Below are 12,167 nucleotides of genomic sequence, written 5' to 3' on the forward strand. Positions count from 1 at the left end.
TAGATATATACCATATTCACCAGTATATGGGGTTTATATATATATATCTCAATTTGTTCGATACGCGAGAGCACGCTTTACGAATTACCGAAACATACTTATTTGAAATAAGTTGATGAAACAAGAATATCAACTCAACTTTTGGTAAATTATGAGGTGGATACAATAACCTTGTCAGCAAATCCAACCCATCATTAAGTCAAATGCTGACTGACTATTTTCATTCTAGTTGATTTACCGTTCATCCCAATCAATAACAACAAGCACACTGTGGAAATGACCGGACGACAGGTCCTCCATGTAACTGATCCCACCTCTGATGTTTATGGAGTGAGGTCCATATTTGCTCTGCTCACGATTTTGCATTGTTTTAACCGGCTTTGAGTTTGATCAGCTATTTTAATCAGCTGTTCGTTAAATCCATATTTCACTACGTGAGTCACTGGATTTTAAACTGATGTAAACAAAACTTTCCCTCATCAGACGAAGGTGGTTCTCTTTACCAAATGGTGGTTTATTTGAGGTTTCAAACTATGCTTAACATTTCCAAGAATGCTTTCTACTATAATTAGCTGGAGAAAACATAAAAAATATACAAATAACTAGATAATAAAAGAAAATCTTGAAACTTTAATTTTTTTCATGTAATTTTTTTATAAATTAGAAGTGCAAATCTCCTATGACATTAAATTACATAGCATCACTCAGGTATTTAAATCTGGATAGTTGTTAAGACGTTTCTCTTCAATGAAAATTGTGTAAATTCAGCTAGCATTTTCCTATGTATACATGTAGTTACGCTTCAAATTATATATAAACATCTGATTTATATTTTTTACGATGTATAATGATTTAATTTGTCGTGAATGGTTGTGTAAAATTAAGGTGTCAGGTATTTCAATGCTAGTAAAATGCTTATTTTAGAGTCTACAATTGATTGACATTATTTTTTGGATATGTTTTAGTACATTTAAGAGCAGAAAGGATAGGGGATTGGTTAACTTTTACTAGACTTTGTTATGCTTTCTTTATGAAGTTTAATTACTTAATCAATAAAAGAGAGATAAGCGAGATTTTTGTCGATTTAGAAAGCCACGTTTCGCAGTGATTAGACTTACAGTTGTCATTCAGCTTTTTTTGTGAACATTAGAGGTAACTTCGTAATCTTTCTCAAACGTAAAAAACGTATTTCGTTGGGGTGGGGTGGGGGTGTTACCAACTTAACACTAGTCCACGTTCTCTAGAAGGGGTCCCAAGGTAACTTTTTCTTGGTTTAGTATATACGTTTCACAACAACAAATAAACAATAACTCCGCAAAATCAAGGATTGGTTCGGAGCCCCCCCCCCCCTTTTGAGCCGCATATGATACATATTTAGCTTGACAGTTATTTAAACGATTGTAATATTTCAAATCCATCTTAGTTGTGTAGAAAGGGCACGGAAATCAAACTATCTTCGACTCCCCTCCCTTCGCACGTTGGCCAACTCTTGCCAAATTTTCCTTCAGTAATTTTTAGTTGTTACTTTTGATTTAAAGTAGAATACAATTGGAGGGAAACTATCAATTTAAAACAAATTCAAAATACTTTTTCCTTACTCTGGTTACAGCAAACATTTGTCCGACCGGTAACAGTTACCTTTTATCTTTTTTCAGAAACTAGTTTGACCAGATAAAGAGAATTGAAAAAAAATAGTTTGGACGGTTGCTGAGAAAAAAGAGATTTAAAATAATGGAATTTAGAAGCATTGAGTTCTAAAGGCAATATCTATTTGTCACGGTGTTATCAGATATGTTGATAAAATAAATCCTAATTAATTGAGAAATGAATTGAAAAATTAAAACAATCGAACATGCTTTTTTCAGAAATCAGAGTTCATATATAAATTAGTAACGTGAATAATGTTTTCCAGGGAAAGTGGGGAAATTTTGAAAGATTTTGTCATTAGTTTTAAAAATTGTGCAAATTTTGTATAGAATTGTGTACAAAGTGACACAAGGTCTCATATCTAAGCACAAAAGAAAACTTACGATTTCTTTATATTTTAGGAATATGTTTTTAATGTCATTCAAATCAAAATATGTCAAAAAATATATAAAAATCCATGCATCAAACTTTTGTTTGTGTTAAGAACCCATAAAAATAACGTTTAAAACTTCTCTAGGGAATAAATTTGGTTAGCAACTGTAATGTGTTTTGTGGGTTCGACCACGGATGGAGTTATGATAAAGAATTTTCCTTACGTTATTTTACGTATTTAGCCGATTGGATTAAATATAAGAACAAACACAATCAATATTAATCAACAACACAATGATTTAAACTTATTGTCTATATAATTATAATTTTCCTTAGTTTGTTATCTCTAAGCCCCTTGTCTGACACTCTGTTTGAGCACTATAGCTCCCAGACCTGTAGTTTCAAACACTGGGTTTTAAACACCAATTTATTTAATAGTAATTTACTCTATTTTAGTAACCTGTAAGAATTTATGTAGCTCAAATGGTCCGTCTGCAGAACTTTGAGACACCGCAAATGAGCTAACACAAATACCTTACCTTGTCCGTAAGACGTCCTTCCTCTTCCACGGCTTCTCCACAAATGAAATGAACACCGGGACTTGAATAAGCCCGCTTATATACTTTCCCAAGATCTGTTGAGTCAGATCTTGATCTTCTGAATGTTTGAAACATTGACTGGACACAGGGATAAGACTATTTTAAACCCTGATTATATAAATATTAACTCGATCAAAGGAATTTCACTACAATTACCCATGCCTCCGAAACATATGCGTCCCGCATACAGAAAAATAAGATTCCTGATCATGAACTTTTATTTCTTTATTTATTTTCTTACACCAGATAACAGGTTACAGTCATAATAAACGCACCAAAACTTTAATATATTATCATATTATTTTCATTAGTTTTCTTACAAGTGCTATTTCCCACTTTCTTTCCTCTTTTTTTTCAGTCGCCGATCACTAATCATAAAAGAATTCCTCTTCTTCGACGATCTCCTCGACCTTCTTGTCATCCTTGACGTAGCTAGATGTTGTCTTGTGAAAGTTCCTTTTCTTCACAAGGTTTCGTGACTTTTCTTCAAAGTCAGTTTTTGTGCCTTTGGAGAGATATGACCTAAACCTGAATCGGTTCACTGACATGTCCTTCTCCGGCATGTGGTCAGGTGTCTTTCTCATCGGAGTGAATACAGATAATGGGGCTGTGGCTTTCCTCACCGTTCTACCTTCCTCCAAAACACTGTTATTGTTTTCTTCCCCACTTTTCTTGTTTGTCTGGTCATTTTGTGATACTGGATTCTGTCCACTTTCTTCTGATGATATTCCCTGCCCCTCTTCTTCCTCTTCACCACTGTCGCTACTACTATCGTCAGAGCTAGCATTGGAGATCTCTCCGATCAAATCGCCAGGTTCTTGTTCTAGCCACTCTTTGTCTGCTCCACTTTCCTTCTCAAGCGGGACTTCATCTGTATTATGAAACTTTCTCTCATGACGTTGTAGGTAAGAGCTCTTTTTAAAGAGTTTGCCACAAATCTTACATTTGAACTTTCCTCCATTGCCTGGTACAATTACTTTTCCTTTTGTTACCACTTCTGTTTTCGATGGCAATGCCATTGTTCCTGAGGCTTCTATCCTAAAGCATCCAATTTTTCCTTCAAACTCTAAGGAGTGGGACTCCTCCCCTAGTTTAAGACTTTTATTGTTTAAATCTATAATACCTCTATTAGCTTTCAAGCAGTCTAAGCCTAAAACAGCATCAATAGTCATGTCGGTCACTATTACTGTTTGAAATATGACTTTCTTGCCGAATTTAAGTCTCACAACTGTTTTTCCATGTACATTAAGAGGAGTGCCTGAAGCTGGTAAAAACTTCTGACTCGTCTCATTCAGTTCCACGTCATGCTTCAAGCGGATTGCATCGAACGCCTAACGTGAAATAAGTCTAACTGTGGCACCAGTGTCAACTAATATCATGGCAGACACATCATTGATGGTTCCACGAATGTACATGCCTGGTTCATAAGACTTTTTGTGGATTCCAATGGAACCCTTAAGTTTCTTTTCTGACTTTCCTTTATTATCGGTAGCCATTTTAAATTGTCCAGAGCTCTCTTTACCGGTCTCGGTATTTCTGACAGATTTTCTTTTGCCAAAGGAGTCAAATGGTCTTGGCTCAGCATAAGTCTTACTGTTATTTGGACTTATGGATCTACAATCCTTCCTGAAGTGTCCAGGCTTACCGCACTTGAAACACTTTTTGGAAGTACCTGCTGTCTGCTTTTTCTCGTCAAACCTCTGAGCCGTATTGTAAGTAATTTGGTTAGTACGAGACTTCTGCTGCTCAGTTTTCATCTTATTTACATCTGTCTGTAGGCTCAGCAGCATCCCCTTGATGGAATTTATAGAGTCCTCTAGACTACCACTGTTAGTCTCATGACGAGTATTATCGCCTTCTGCTTCTCGAACAAAACCACTGTCTTCATTTCATCTGCTTCTGCTCCAACGAATACATTGAGCTCAACAGCGTGTCGAATGGCATCATTCAAATTTTGGGGTCGTGACTGTTTAATTCTCAAACGCATGTCAAAACTTACAAGAGCGTCGATAAAATACTCCTTCGCCAATGTTTTACACACATCTCCTGGAGCTGTTGGATATGCCATACGTGTGAGTCGTCTAATATCTTGGCCTAGCTGCGGTATTGTTTCTGACGCTTTTTGTCGTCTCTCCCTAAGTTGCGCCATATACAGTTCCGTCTGATAAGCTGGGGAAAAACGTTCTTCCAGGGACTTGGACAACTCTTTAAAAATCCATTTGCAGATATTCTGGTAGGTTTCCAAGCATACCTTGGGCTAGACCTCTTAAGGACACGGCCAGATACATCCCCTTCTCTTCTTCAGACCAGTGGTTCAAACAAGCCATGCATTGAAATGCGACTTATAGTCCAACCACGACATCGTTCCATCATAAGTTGCAGGTTTCAGCTTACTGGATTTTTCATCTTTTCCCAAGCGGTCCCGAACATCATGTGCTTCAAATCTATTGTCTCTAAACCTGCGTGTTGTTACATTCCTTGGAACATTTCTAGGTGTTTCAAAATATAGCACATGGTCTGAAGCTGATCTACGTGTTCTGTCACTGATGTAGTCAAAATCAGTTTCAGCCTCAACCTTTACTTTAGGTTTAGCTCCTCCAAACTCTTGTCTTGGTTCAGAACTCACTTGTTCCGAGGCACCAAAGTCTGAATCTCTATTTGTTATTGGTGTTGAGGCTTTCTGTCTCTCTTTTTCTCTCAAACGCATACTCTCATTTGAGAACTCTTTAATTTTCTCTTCACGATAACTTATCTCTTTATCAACGTCATCCATGGTTCAAGACCTAAACTTAATTTTTCTAAGACAAAGTTGTATAACAAATAATCGTTCTTTAATTAATATAAAAATCACAAGTGGGTTTAGATCAATTTATCCCACCGCTGCCACCAAAAATTTGTAATGTGTTTTGTGGGATCGACCACGGATGGAGTTTTGATAAAGAATTTTCCTTACGTTATTTGACGTATTTAGCCGATTGGATTAAATATAAGAACAAACACAATCAATATTAATCAACAACACAAAGATTTAAACTTATTGTCTATATAATTATAATTTTCCTTAGTTTGTTAAGCCCCTTGTCTGACACTCTGTTTGAGCACTATAGCTCCCAGACCTGTAGTTTCAAACACTGGGTTTTAAACACCAATTTATTTAATAGTAATTTACTCTATTTTAGTAACCTGTAAGAATTTATGTAGCTCAAATGGTCCGTCTGCAGAACTTTGAGACACCGCAAATGAGCTAACACAAATACCTTACCTTGTCCGTAAGACGTCCTTCCTCTTCCACGGCTTCTCCACAAATGAACACCGGGACTTGAATAAGCCCGCTTATATACTTTCCCAAGATCTGCTGAGTCAGATCTTGATCTTCTGAATGTTTGAAACATTGACTGGACACAGGAGATAAGTTTTGCTTGCTAAGACTATCTTAAATCCTGATTATATAAATATTAACTCGATCAAAGGAATTTCACCACACAACTTTTTAAAATCCTGAGAAACCCGTACGAAAGGGATGCTTTAGCGTTATCATCAAGAAAAGTTGCACATCAAGTTTTTCACTTACATTTCACTTAATGACGAATGATAAAGGCTTGTCACATGATGATAAAAGTTTACTGCTTTATAACAAAAGCACATTACAAACTGATTAAAACACAACACAATGATGAAATACATCACATAAGATAAAACCTTATCACATTATGACAAAAGCACATAATATAATAAACAAACTAATTCAGAGATCATATGTCCCCCGCTGAAGGGGAAAAAAAAGAGGATTTGCTGAACCGGAAGGGGTTGGTGAAAAGGGGTTGGACACTTAAAGATGGACAGAGGGGCATAGGGAGTTATGGTATAAATTAAATTGCAAAAACCCAACACCTTCAATAGATAATGCCCGGGAATGTAAGTTTTACACACACAAGCACAGAATGTATGAATTTGGACCTTGACCTTTTGACCTCAAAATCAATAGGGGTCTTCCTCGGGTCATAAGGAGTTGCAGTAGAAAATATCATTGCAAAAGCTCGAACACCTCTTAGGATATCACGCAGAAATGAAACTGTTAAGATAAACAGAACTTTTGAATCTATGACCTTGACCTTTGACCAAAAGCGATACAGACAGACGGAACTACTGACAGTAGACCGAAATTAATATCCCCCATTTTCAGCGGGGGACAAATAATATTTGACATTATTAAAAAAATCCAGAAGTTCCATATTAGGGTTTATGAAGCAATCATTGTAGCGGTAATAATATACATATACATATACTGAAATATATGAAGATAACGAACAGTATACCTGCTCAATAGTCCTTAAACAATACAAAATAGGAGAAGAGCAAACATGGACCTCCAAAACATTAGAGGTGGGATCAGGTTCGGTCACACCAACCGTGTGCTCTTAAATCATAACGAGAAATAACAGAAAAATCCTTCGACAATTTAGCGTGTATATTTATGGTCTCATTATTAGTATGAAAAACATCAATTCGTGTTTGACTTAGTTATTGACTGTATTTGTTGGAAAGGTCATTGTTTCGACAATAAAACTTACTAAATGATGACATTAAATGAGATTGTTTATTTTCTTTGTTTCAGCAACTTGTCTGTCAATAACTTACCCCGTTTTAAGAATTTCATACTTAGAGCATGCTCTTTTGTACATGTATCGAATCGACAGAGAGATATAAATCCCGTATGCAGGTGATGAAGGTGTATTGTTACATAAGTTGGGGAAGTTGATGATTGAAAAGTTAAAGTCATCTTGTTTGTCATAAAGCTTGGTTGTTAGTCTAAAATTACCATTGACGTCTTTCTCAAGTAGAATATCTAAATATGAAACAGATGTCATAGGGACTAAAATATTTTGTCGGACGTCCATTACGACATCTCAGTCCACTTCCAAACGACGTGATTAGGGATTTTTTGCTCGGACTTCAATCGAATTATTCGTTCTACTACTATTTCCTATAGGAATGAACTATACTACGAATTATTCAAAGCAGAGTATAGTGGAACTCTTCAGCATCGGAGGTTTAAACCCATATTTCTTTGAAAATTCAACAACTTTATATTTTGTTGGATTTAAACCTTTTAAAGGTAATAAATAAAGTTGTATCGTGAAAGAGACTTACATATGTAAGGGAAGTCCAAAGGAAAAAGTTGAAGCGAGCAGCCAATTAATTTATTTCAATCCGTATTGATTGAAACAAGCGGTCGAAGTCTGTGCAAAAAATCTCTAATCACGTTGTGCGGAAGTGGACTGAGATGTCGTAGTGGACGTCGCTGAGAATAAGTTTTTCTTAACTTTTTAAACCGATTTATTGACTGCTGGCACCAGTCAATTGACTGCAATATTGACCGGCAACGTATTTCGAAAAAAAAAAACAATCCGGGTTTCGAATTTATATGTAACATTACATGAAGGTCAGTGGAAAACAATCATTTGATCTTTTGATAATTTTTTTTCCAAAATGCAAGGTTTCACTGATTTATATAATTGATTGTATATTGTTTAACGCCCCTCTCGAGAATTTTTTACTCATATGGAGACGCCACCACTTGCCGCTGGAGAGCTGCAAATTTTGTCCTATACTCGGCACTGAGGGCCATTGAGCAAGGAAGGATCTTTTTGTGCAAGCACCTACTGCGACACGGGACCTCGGTTTAGACAGTCTCATCCGAAGGACCGGTCTCCATGTCACACAGTGTATTAAAGTAACTCTCACTAAATAAAATATCCTTTTATTGAAATCTTACATTTTTATAAAATAATGTCCAAAGATCAAAGAAAAAGATTGTTTACCATGCATGCAATGTTACAACTAAATTTGAAACCCGGAGCGGTTTTCCCAAAATACGGTGTCGGTCAATAGATCGCAGTCCGCCATATTGTCGGGCAACATTCACTGATGCATTCATTATTCAACCAGTTCAATTTGTTACACTGGTTACTGAGGTAAAGATAACACTATTTTTCTTATGAATATACGTTGTTAAAACGTCTATTAATTCATAATTATAAGATTGTAAACATTTTCCCCCATATATTTCTGGTATGCGTGTTTAAAATTGATTGCTCAAAGTGGAAAATTCACTGCTTTGCCCTACAAGATGGCTGCGAAGGCGAATAACCCCGAGGCAAAATACGTCATAGGAAAACCATATATTGACATCTGCAGTTAATAGTTCCGTTTGAAAGATAAGAAAAACTGAAAACACATGCAGAACAGATGAAAATGTTAAATCTCTAAAAAAAAAAAAAACAACAACAACAAAATTAGTTTCATTAGGTAATAAAAAAAAATATAACTTGTAAATAGAAAATTTAAGGACGTTTGAGATTATGTATAGAATTGAGGATTTACTTAAACAGTTTTGCCGGAAGTAAAAATAACTTTTCTACATTTTAACGAAGTGTTTCTACAGTTGGTGAAAAACGTACATACAAAGGTACATGTAATTTATTCCATAAATGAAGAAGGGAATATGGAAAGAATTTTTAAACGTATTTATTGGTTTCAGAACGTTAAACGTAAACATTAGAAAAAATGAATTCAACTGCGTCTCTTAAATATTCAGGTGCCATACCATGATGGATTGTTTGGAACAATAATACTTATGAAAATCAATCAACTCGTGTGACGTCATAGGATTTCCCGTCCTTAAAAATGTAAACATGACTTGATTTTATCATGATTGTATTTTGGTAATGATTCCTTTGCAATATAAGGTAAGCATCACCATTTCATATTTTTACAGTAAATCAATTACATGAAGGACTTCTTTTAAATACTGAATTATATTTGTAATTTTTTTTTTCTTAAGTTGTCTTAACTGCGCAATTTGTCCTATCCAGATGCAGTGTGATGAGGAAAAAACTTGAATTTTCAACACTTCATACTCAAAATATTCAGATATTTATTTTTAAAGATACAAGACTGAAGTTCACTTATTTATATTTTATCTAAATATAAAAATAATCTATTATGGACAGAAAAATGTGCCTGTAAAGATTGAGAAATTCTACTTTGACACTGTAGGGCATGGAATAGATGTATATATGTCAATCAATATCTCAAAAATAAGGTAAGAAACGAACCGGTTCACAGGATGAAAAGCCAGGTTTCCCAAATTTGGAAACCCGATGGAAACATATGGGAATCGTAACATCAGTAGTTTCCATATAGTTTTCATTTATGGAACCCACATAGTGGTTCCACATAGATTCCCGACATGGAAACAATCAACCAGTGGTTTACCATAAGTTTCCCAAGATAGGAAACCATAGGTTACTATATATCTGCTTAATGATATATGTGACGTTCTTAATCTGCACTTATAAATCAATAAATTTTCTTATTAAACTCCGAAACGACTAATTCATAGTCCAGAGTTCATACTTACTTACTTTACTAATATTGCTTTTGGTATAAGCTGATGTCCGTAAACTATATTAAAATTTCTCAATGCGCAGGAGTTCGCGTTCCTATCAATCTTACCGAAATTTTCAGTAAATAACAAGATGCGTTTGTGAAACACTGATGCCCCCGTATGGCAACATAGCAAAGATTAAACTTTTCTTAAATACAAATTTAATATATTGGTACCAAAAGTATGGTATTCTCACTCGAATACAATTGTGAAATATGAAAGTACGCAAAGGTTAAAGTTTTTGCATACGTACAGAAATCTTCAAGATCAAGGTCATTGGTATCCAATGAAAGGTCTTGCAACAAAAAATACACACGTTAAGTATGAAAGCACTAGCCATAACCCTTTAAAAGTAATGGTCAATGTTTGCTTTTTAAAAGATGGTCACACTCCACGGGCAAGGTCAAAGTTCTTTGTATCCAATGAAGGGTCTTCTCACAAGGATTACATAAGTGAACCATGAGATCAATAGCCCTGAGTGTTCAAAAGTTATGGCCAAGATTAAAGTTTTTTATAAGTACAGAAATCTCCAAGGTCATTGTCAAAAGGTCATGGTAATTGGTATCCAATGAAAAGTCTTGCCACATAGAAGACATATGTACAGTATGAAAGCGCTAGCCCTAACCGTTCAAAAGTTATGGCCAAGGTTAAACATTTTTAAAAGTAGGTCAAACTCTAAGGTCAAGGTCACAGGGTTAAAAGTCTTGCTAGCCAATGAAAGGTCTTGTCACAAGGATTAAATATGTAAAGTATGAAAGCACTAGCCATAACCCTTTAAAAGGTTTGCTTTTTAAAAGTATGTCAAACTCCAGGGTCAAAATCAAAGGGTCAAAGTTCTTGGTATCCAATAAAGTTTTTTTCACAAAGATTACATATGTAAAGTATAAAAGCCTTTTTATTACCGTTCAAAAGATGTGGCCAAGCTTAAAGTTTTTCACAAGTACTGAAATCTCCAAGATCAAGGTCAAAAGGTCAAAGTTTTTGGTATCCAATGAAAGGTCTTTCAACAAAAAATACATATTTGAAGTATAAATGTCCGGGTATCTATTGTTCAAAAGATATGGCAAAAGGAAAATTTTTGTGTAAAAGTCGGTCAAACTCCAAGGTCAAGGTCAAATGGTCAAATTTTGTGGTACCCAAAGACGGGGGATGCTCACTCCTCCGTGACACCTGATCCCACATCTAATGTTTTAGAAGTCCGTGTTTGCTCTGCTCCTGATTTGTATTGTTCGAATGGATTTTTGAGCTCAAATATTGTTCGTTATCTCCACATAATCATTAATAAACCATCATCATAAAAAAAAATTCCTTCAAAACTTGATTCAAGTGCTCTTTTTTGTTTTTATCCTGTCGATTGCATATTCCATCGAACCAAATTAAAAAAGAAAAACGAGGTGAGATAATATCAGAGCTATAAAGATTTTTACTATTAATGTACTTGTAAACCTTGGACTATGACCTACTTTAAAAAAACTTTTTTAAAGAAGTTCTTTGGAAAAAAAACTAGTGCTATGGGATAAAACGTTTGTCATTTTAGAAATAAGATATCATTTTTAGAGTTTCATTGGGGTATGACATGAAGTTGGTCACGTGATCAAATTCTATAGATTTGATCATGTACCGATTTCATGTGATATCCCAATGAAACTCGAAAAATGATATTTTTTATTTCTTATATTCATATTTTACGTTTTTATTCATATTACAAAGAAATGAAGGCATTATTCAGACTTTGTTATGCCCCTGTAAACGAAGTTTCGGGGCTATATAGTTTTTGTCGTGTCTGTCTCTTTGTCTTTCTGTTTGTCTGTTTGTCCGCAAAAACTCTAATCTTGCCCATAACTTTTGATTTAGTGTAGCTATGACTTTCATATTTCACATATGTATTTCTTGTGACAAGACCTTCCTTTGGGTACCACCGAATTTAACATTTTGACATTGACTTTGGAGTTTGACCCACTTTTACACAAAAAGAGAGAGCTTGAAATGGGAATCAAAATTAAGATATTATTAGTTTAAAGATATTTTAATACACTTTTTAATAAATTAAATTGAAGAAGTCCTCTTTCTTATTTAGGTAGGTAAGTTGAAATAACATT

This window comes from Saccostrea cucullata, unplaced genomic scaffold (assembly GCF_032062105.1).
Source record: "Saccostrea cucullata isolate Sc308-1 unplaced genomic scaffold, CSIRO_AGI_Scuc_v1 ctg43, whole genome shotgun sequence".
Lineage (NCBI taxonomy): Eukaryota > Metazoa > Mollusca > Bivalvia > Ostreida > Ostreidae > Saccostrea > Saccostrea cuccullata.